This window comes from Musca autumnalis, unplaced genomic scaffold (assembly GCF_047663935.1).
Source record: "Musca autumnalis isolate F117 unplaced genomic scaffold, ASM4766393v1 scaffold_2, whole genome shotgun sequence".
Classification (NCBI taxonomy): Eukaryota; Metazoa; Arthropoda; class Insecta; order Diptera; family Muscidae; genus Musca; species Musca autumnalis.
Genome location: NW_027411755.1, coordinates 25,422,481 through 25,431,797, shown reverse-complemented (window position 1 = coordinate 25,431,797; position 9,317 = coordinate 25,422,481). Strand labels below are relative to the sequence as shown.

Here is a 9,317-nt window from a genome sequence, read left to right as displayed (position 1 = left end):
AAATTGTTCACTAGAATTTCCAGCACCCCCCTAAGTAAATATATATTTTGTTACCATTATGAGTTCTTATCATAAGTGGTAAATTATGATTCCATATTTTCACATCAAACGGAGTGCCTCACCATCACTCAAACTGTAAAGACGCCTGAGTCTTTCATTAATTCATACAGAGTGCCTTACAATCACTCAACTAAAGCAGACCGACTGCATTCCATACGACTTTAATATTTACATTTGGTCCATCAAGCCTTCCCTTTGTGAATTGAAAGGGAGTCCGGATTAGAAAGTGAGAAGACGAACGAGAATAACGAAATGCGAAGAAGATAAAGGAGGAAGTGAAACGAAGAAGAAGAACGGATGACGAAAAGAAAAATTAAGAAGCGAAAGGTACGATAAACGAAGCAACGGAAAACGATACGAAGAACAAGCGAAACTATTAAGAAGGAGGCGTTATTACGAAGAAGGAGGACAAGGATACTACGAAGACGAAAAAATACGAAGGAGAACGAAATAAGAAAGTAGAACCACAAAAACAAACAAGAATTCTGCGACGATCGAACTCGAGAAAGTACAATCAACGAAAGCAACAATAACAATCAACAAAATGCATGACACGAGTAAAAAGGCCATAACAGGAAAATTCCAGTTGTGCAATGAAGACGAGCGGATAAGGTTCCTGAAATATGAATTTAATGTAAGACTGACCGAAGTAAACGATATGATAAAGGAATCAGAGGAATTTGAAGGAAAATTCTTCTTACTCGAAATGCACGATCAGTTTGAGTCCCAGAGGTGAAGACTCTGGGACATCCATACCGAAATTGCACTTAAAGGAGGAGCAAATTGCTTTGTGAATGAAGATTGGGAGCGGGCGGACATGAATATCGTCCTGGAGCAGAAGAAAATTAGGAAAAAGGTGTGTGCTCTAAAGAATAAAGCTTGCGATCGTCCTAAATTTAAATATTCAGTGGATTTGAAAGGAACTACAACGACTCCCATTAAAAACCCGACAGTTATGGAAACAGTGGGAAACAAAAGTAATACTGGTCACCACCAGTTGAAACATCTTCCATTACTACTACGCCAAAGAAAAAACCTGAAGCATAGAATACCAACGAATCTACTGCGGAAAGCGAAACGACGCCGAGATTCGAAGTGAGCAAATCATATTCGGTGGAGAAGAGGAGGCAAAAGAGCAAACTATGCAACGAGTCAGGACATGAATCAGCGGCAGCAGCAACAAGTGACCGGAATTTTTCAACCTTATCATCTGAGAAAGATGATTCCATTAAAAGTACCAACACTATAGTAAAGAAGAAGAATTGGAATAATGGAAAACTGCAAGAATCCATAGCGGCTGATGCAATGTCTGACGACTTTAAGTTGTTTTGATTTAGAGTAGACGTCGGCGACTTTTCTTCGTGGCATTTGGTACTTTGAGCTAATTCATTTAATTAAAAACGAAAGAAAATAGTTGCTGTTAACCACAAGATTATTATCAAAATGTAACGACGCCTGGGTCTTCCTATTTTGTATAAAGATTGTTCACGTGTTTTTATAATGATTATTATTTAAGAAAACTTTTCCTACTGCTATTATCGGATTTATCTTTACATAGTACTTACATTTCCTATTTTATCGTATAGATACATATCTTATATGGCTATCTTACCATATTCAATTAGAAATATTTTTAAGGGAACGGCATAATTATGGAGAAAATTTTTAGTTTAGGATTAACTTGTTGCATGAATCATCAATTATATTTGCTGTTTAAGGAATGGACCGTAATGTGAGGATCACTTCCACAGAGAGGGTATTATTTCGCTGTCACCATACTTTTATATGAGAAGGTTCAGGATCAACGCTCCTGTGCTGAAATGAAAAAATATTACTTTAGTAAAAAAGTTATTTTATTGTCAACATTCTATTAAAATACCCACCTTAAATTGTTGCAGCTATCGAATCGAATATGGATTACAATCGCTGTGTTCCATTTTTTTGATTTAATTTTTCCATTTTTTAATTTGATGTTCTTATATAACTTCTCAATATCAACGGGAGAATAGTGTGAGCCCAAAATCCGTAATCATCTACGGCTTTATTTTGTCTAACATAAGGCATGTGCGCTGAGGAATGCTCCAGCTTGCAAGTTATTATTGATGAATTCATTATGTGACTACAACAAAAACAGAATAATGTCTTAATCTATCTTAAGATATCGGATATGTCTTAAGAATTCTACTGTTAAAATAGGTTGATGAATGCTCCAGTTTGCAGTTTATCATAGCACTACTGTTGGATATAGAAAAATTGGCATTAAGATTCCTGTGCGAAGCAGCTATACATTAGATTAATTCATCCTGTGAATACAACAGAAACAAAATTTTTTTAATCCATCTGGTATCAGAAGGATGCACGGATTGATTGTAAGCTATCGAATATAGTTGAATAGTATAATTTCCTTCCTGTTATTACCCAATATCAATGTTGGAATGTGCCTATAATTATAATTTATCTTACCTGATGTATAAAATTTGTGAATTTTTTATCAATTTGTGTATAATGGTTATAATCAGAAGCAATCAGAACGTATGCTTCTTTATTCACATATGGAAATCCTAAATTCATCGGAACAGTATGAATGGATCGAACCTGGGTTACTGGGAATTTAGTGTATGCCTTGAATGAGTTTGGAACTGAGAAAATGATTATCCATTAGGCAGCAGACGATGTAAACATGGAAAAATTACTATGAATCCGGTATTGAAGTCCCTATGGCTGTGGAATGTTTTTTTTTTGCAGGATTAAAGATGACCATAACATTGTGTCGTTATTCCAATGGAGCTGCGGCAAAGATATGTGGTTAATTCACAACTCCGATGCACAGGTAGCAGTCCCTTCGAACTTCCGTGTTGGTAACAGGGTCTAATACTCTTCATTTTGTTGCTGAATCTGTAAAAAAATACAAAAAAATTTTAACGATACAGGCAAAGATTTATGGAAGAAGGTAGTGGACACCAATTGGATCATGGAATATCAATGCTTTTGAAATATATTTAAGGAGAAATTTAACTACTTTAAAAATTAACCCGTAAAAATGGTATATACCACAACGCCAATATACAGAGCACTTTCAAGGAGCCTACAATTTCAAACCCAGGGTGCATTTTTATTTTCTACTGCTTCATATCGATGGAACCTATTTAAAAACGTATGTGTTAGACTTTTGAATGTCAGTTACAGTATTGTAAAAAAAATTCCAGCATTCACCTCCAATCCAATCACAGTTTAGCTGATTATAGCTTAAATAATGTTTAATTTTTATAATTCTTTTATAAATATATCTTTCAAGCTCGTCAAATTAACACACCACTTCGAAGACCGTTTAGTTACAGACTATATGTACATATGTACATATGTAATCTAAAATCGTTATCTACCCTCTTTTGCTAAAAACAGAGAAGAGATTGCAAAAACAGAACAACAACACATGGTACACATTTTGCTGCACCGTATCAATGCGTATTTGTTTACATACGAGTATGCTTTTGCTGATTCAGTTTTCATTGTGTGATTAAAAAGAGATACGATAAGACAAAAAGGGTGTGGGAAGTCACAGAGACAACTAAAATATAAGGAACAGTTCAAAGATAATTATTAATCAGTAATGTTGTTCATATATATGGGTGATTCCAATATAAATTTAATTTGAAGACAATAAATGTAGAATTAATTATTAATTTAATTTCAGTTCGATATTGTCCACTATTGAGCACTTCGGAAAACCAACGAAGACCACGAAATCAATCATAGCAATCTTGGTGGAATAAGAAGGTGATACATCAAATCATACCTAACGTCAAATTTGATCACAATAATGCATTACTGTGAATTGCTTGTTTACATTTTGTATGTGATTTTATTCACAATAAAGCATTTTGACAACTAATATGATGATCAGCTGTTTTTGGCGCTGTACCTTCTTATTGTGCCATGATAGCAATGCAACAAGAACAATCCAAAGACTCGAAAAATATGTGATAGACTTTTGAATGCCAGTTATAGTTTTGTGAAATAAATTACATTACAATTAGACTACTATTTATACCCATTCATACCACACAAAATAGTGGAAATCATCCGTATCCTATACCAAAACGCGTCATGCAAAGTTTCATTCAAGGGACTAGAAAGTGAGCCTCTAAGCATAAAAATAGTGTCAGACAAGGATGTGTACTCTCCCCTCTATTATTTCTAATTGTCCTTGACAGGGTATTAATAAACAGCGGAAGCCACGGATGGTATACTATGGAAGCTAGGAGAACGCCTTCATGACTTGGACAACGCAGACGCTATTTGCCATATGTCGCATACCTGAAAATCACTTGGAAGTTGGGACATTAAAAAGAAATGGGAATGGGCACACCGAACAACACTCCTGTCCTTCTCAATTTCACAGCTATCGCCGAAGTAAACGATTTTACTTACCTTGGATCCATTATAAACAAAAATGGGGGAGCTGATGCCAAGCCAGCTGTTCGCCACGCCTTTTCATCACTTTTAATAGTATGGAAATCTTCCCAAATATCCAGAATACGCAAATTTATATTTTCAAAGTCAGTACTTTTATATAGCTGTGAGACGTGGAAAGTGACCGAATCAATCACACCCAAAATGCAAGTATTCATAAATAGGTACATGAGACGAATACTAAACATATTTTGGCCATTACAAATAAACAACCAGGATCTGATTAGAACATGCAATATGATTCCGATTGATGCATTATTAGGCCATGTTTATATTATAGCCTTTTGCGGGGTTAACCTTCTTTATAAGGATTTATTTGAAATATAAGCAATGGAGTTGACATTTGAAACCCAGTGGGTTTGTTAAATCTGGTTATATATAAACGTACTATTAGGCAGAGGAAGTTGAAATGGATTGGCCATACTCTATGTAAAGACGACTTCGACATCGCTAAATCAAGTCTCCAATGGAATCCACAAGGCCGACGGAATAGAGGACGTCCAATAACAATCTGGCGAAGATCGGTGGAAGCTGTGTTTCAGTCAGCAGGAAAAACTTGGTCTGAGATAAGGCACATGGCGCAGAACCGAAGTTGTTTTCTTCTATGAATTTATATTTAATTTATGTAATGAAGTGGAAAAAAAGCAAAACTAATTAAAAAATTAGTTATGATAATAGTTGCGCTTGGCTTTGAGGGGCAAATCGCAATCAGGGGTCCAGTTGTAAATGTTCCAATAATTGCAAATGAAATGCTTAAGTGATTAAGTTATTGTCGACGCGTTGAATGCGTTATCTACACGATTATATGACTTATACAATCAGACCATAAAGCAGCAAGTTATTTAGTAGGGTCTGAACTTTACAGAAAACATAAAAGAGTCATCATTGGTCAACTTAGGATTTAAGAGTTATCGTGCTCCCTATTTTGGCAAACCTGATCCTGATTGGGAGAGAAAATATCTCTGGTTCCAGAATCGGCAAGTGTAGTTTCAATGAGGTAATACTGTTCCGTTTTGCAGTGACAAAAACACTTCGGCCGATGGATGTTCCCCGATAAAAAAAACCAGAAACCATTCGATCATGTGATCGACGGAAAACATTTGTCCAATGTGTGCACGATCGATTTGAGGAGCGAATATCGATTCAGTCGACTTCTTTGGGCTCGTTTGCACTTTTAAAAGTGTTAATCATTTCAAGAATGGAATGCCTCCGCTTTACAATTGATGAAAGGAAAGTTATTTTTAAATTATGAGGTCTGTTCGATAACCCAAAAGTTTGTACAAACTTTTACAAAATGCTGTTCGATAACAAACTTGTGTAGTAAAAGAGAAATGGGAAGTAGTTGCAAGTATTTGCAAGAACTTGTAAATCCTTTTTACTTGCGAAGTTATCGAACAGGCCTATTGATAAATCGATATATTGGCAAACTGAAGTTACAACATATTCGTCCATACCGAGAATCTAAATAAATATAAAGAAACCAGTATTTTTAAAAACTATTATCAAAACGTGAGCTGCGTATCATAATTAATTGTTTAAAAAATTTACGAATAACATCTACGAAACTTGTTTAAAGTGTCTTTAAAAAAGGATTTGTGCAGAAATGTTAAGAAATTGCGACATAAAGCTGGATATGACGGTAGAGTCGCACGGCGAAAGCCACACGTATCACTAGAAACCAGGCCAATTAGAGACTAAGATAATGACTCAGGTTTCAAGTGATGAAGGTATTGATGAAAGGAAAATTATCGTTAAATAATGGAAAGAAGAAAAAATCTCTCAAAATATTGGATAAGGCCAGGGCTGGAAGTCATATCAGTGAATCAGACCTTCTTAGGCGTGGATTTTTAAACGAATATTTTTTATGGACAATCAGACTTCTTAGGCGTGGATTTTTAAAGAATTTTTTCATGGACAATCAGACCTTCTTAGGCTTTTAACGGATATTTTTTCATGGACAAAAAAAAACATGATAGGCGTGGATTTTTAAACGAAAATGTTTTTCCATGGACAATCAGTGCTTCTTAGTCGTGGATTTTTAAACGAATATTTTTTTCATGGACAATCAGGAAAGAAGAAAAAATCTCTCAAAATATTGGATAAGGCCAGGGCTGGAAGTCATATCAGTGAATCAGACCTTCTTAGGCGTGGATTTTTAAAAGAATATTTTTTCCATGGACAATCACAATCTCTTAGGAGTGGATTTTTAAACGAATATTTTTTTCATGGCGTGAATTTTTAACCGAATATTTTTTTCATGGCGTGAATATTTAAACGAATATTTTTTAAGGACAATAGAAATTCTATGGCGTCGATTTTTTTAACGAATTTTTCATGGAAAATCAGACCTTTTTGTGTGTGGTTTTTAAAGAATATTAATATAAAAATTTGATAAATTTCTAAATGTACGTACCTTGAAATTCAGGGTGAAATCCTGTTTAAAAGATCCTTTCCATATTGATGTATATTTTTGTGTATGGGATTTAGTTTTATATTTAAATTTTTTAAAGCTTGATCGATCATTTTAGCTGAAACCCCTTGGAATTTGAGAATAATTTTCGTTTATGTTCTTAAATAGCACAGTTGTCAAATATTCGTAATATTTTTCATTTCCATTTTTGATTTCTTTTATGTTTATATTTTACACAGCATCCATTAATATTATTATATTCGTAACTATATTTTTCTTCAGCACTTCACGATTTGTTAGTCCACATATTTTTTAAAATTAATATTAATATTTACATTGTTGGTTTTGTTAACACTCATTTTATGATTTAACAGCTCCTTTGACTGCCATACAGCAACTGATTGCAGAGAAGAAATCTTCTCCTCTGTTTACGTTGTTGAAAAGTCTTATCAGCAGGCCATTGCCTATATAGGAAGGAACTATTTAAAACTCCTTATCTACCTGCAGTTTATGACCGGTGAAAACTGTAACATGTGTGTAAAAATATATTGTACTTGGGATAATTTGTGGTCATAAAAAATTTCCATTCATTTTGAGAATTTCCAGGAGTTTCCAAGTAAATATTAAAATTTCTATGTGTGACCAATAAGAAACCATAGTTAGCCACAGGACAATATTAACTACATGTGTTTGTGTTAGGTAAATATTAAGGATGTCATAATCACAGGAAGTGGGCAGAATTGTAAGAGGAAATGCTTGTTAAGAAATTTAAAATAGGACTATGACAATATATATAAAAAAATAACACTTTTGGTCTGTTCCAGTACTGCAAGAATTTACTAACTTTTACTATTTAAAGTAAAAAATGTTATCGTAGTAAAAAATAGTAGCTTCTTGCAGGGTCTGGAGCAGAGCATCTGTTTCAAAATGTGATTTTTGATTTCCTTTTTCCCTTTTTTGCTGCTAATCAGCAAAATATTTTTTGACTAAAGATTCCATAGATATCGCCTCTTGAAAAAGTGGGTTTTTTATCAGAAAAAAATTGAACAGTAATCTTGTACGCAATTTTCGCGATTTAATATTTAAAATCAATTTTTATCAATGATTGTACTCTTCGATTTTCATGCATTTTTTGTATTAAACTGCGTTGAATTACAAACATTTTAAGTCATATTTGGATTCGAGAAATTACTACTACTTTTTTAAAATATGTCAATACAATTTATCCTTTATACCAATGTGAAACATTAGTTATTTTACCAAAACATAAAAAATACAGTTTTTAACATTTCTTTTGTTGTTTTATTTAGGAATGAACTTACACATCTAATACTATGTTTACATTTACGAAAGCCACTCGATTTCAGCTGTCAATTCCTTTGCGTATACGTCAAATGAAAACTCATCTGAAATAGATTGGATTTCATTTGACGTTAGAGCAATGGAATTGACAGTTAAAATCGACTGGATTTCGTAAATGTAAACATAGTATAATGCCAAGTTTACACTTGCGCTCCAAAATCCACTGGATTTCACGAAATCCTGAAATACACCCCGGTGTTTACACTTATTTTTTGTTGATTTCAAACATATCACAATGATAAAGGTAGATGCATAGGCGCAGCTGATCGAACAGGAATTTTCAAAACAATTTATTGTAAATTGATTTAATCGTCAAAAATATACGACAATATAGAACTTTACAACTTTATTTGGGAAATTATCGTAAAATTATCTACATATATATCGTATTAATTGTGTATAGTACTAACAAATGAAAAATAAAAAATTATTTTATCGTTGAGACATCATAATAATAAATTTTGATAGATAAAAGTTGTGTTCTGAACCTGCAATATATTACTACTTGCAGTAGTTTTCCCGTTTAGTGCTAAAATGCGTTCCCGTAGTCCGAAATATAGCAAGACTTCCACTTCTTTTTAAACAAAAATAGCGCCGAATAACACCCTCTTCTCCTGTTTTCTGCCATAAAATGTTGGCCTAGTAGAAAATAGCAGCAAGCATGTTCATATGCTCATTGGTATCTAATATTACGGCTGATACGTTGATTTTGACATTTCTGCTGGAGTTTTTGCAATTTCCGTCATTTTTCCGTTCCCGTATCTTTTACGAAATTTGTATGGGGAAGCAATTTTTGACAATTCGGTCTATTTTCTAACATTACCATTAAAAAAGTACGGGAACACAATGAAAAATAGCATTGTAACAATGTAATTTAATATTTTTTCACATTGTTTACAAATTTTGATATTAACATTTTTTGTTCCAGCAATTCGCACATCTACCTTGTTTATTTTGATACGTGAAAAGTGTTGCAACTTTTGGTACTTTTTTAGGCAAAAGCAAGGTTGTG

At 33.6% G+C, this 9,317-nt stretch overlaps 1 long non-coding RNA gene across 1 annotated transcript; it reads right to left on the bottom strand.

Moving 5' to 3' along the window:
• Positions 1-1,742: 1,742 nt before the first annotated feature.
• LOC141392400 (uncharacterized) lies at positions 1,743-3,403 on the bottom strand. Its single transcript, XR_012409790.1, has 4 exons — positions 3,274-3,403; positions 2,524-2,955; positions 1,944-2,363; positions 1,743-1,875 (listed from the first exon to the last, which is right to left on the bottom strand). It is a non-coding gene; the product is annotated as an uncharacterized lncRNA (long non-coding RNA).
• Between the last annotated feature and the right edge of the window lie 5,914 nt (positions 3,404-9,317).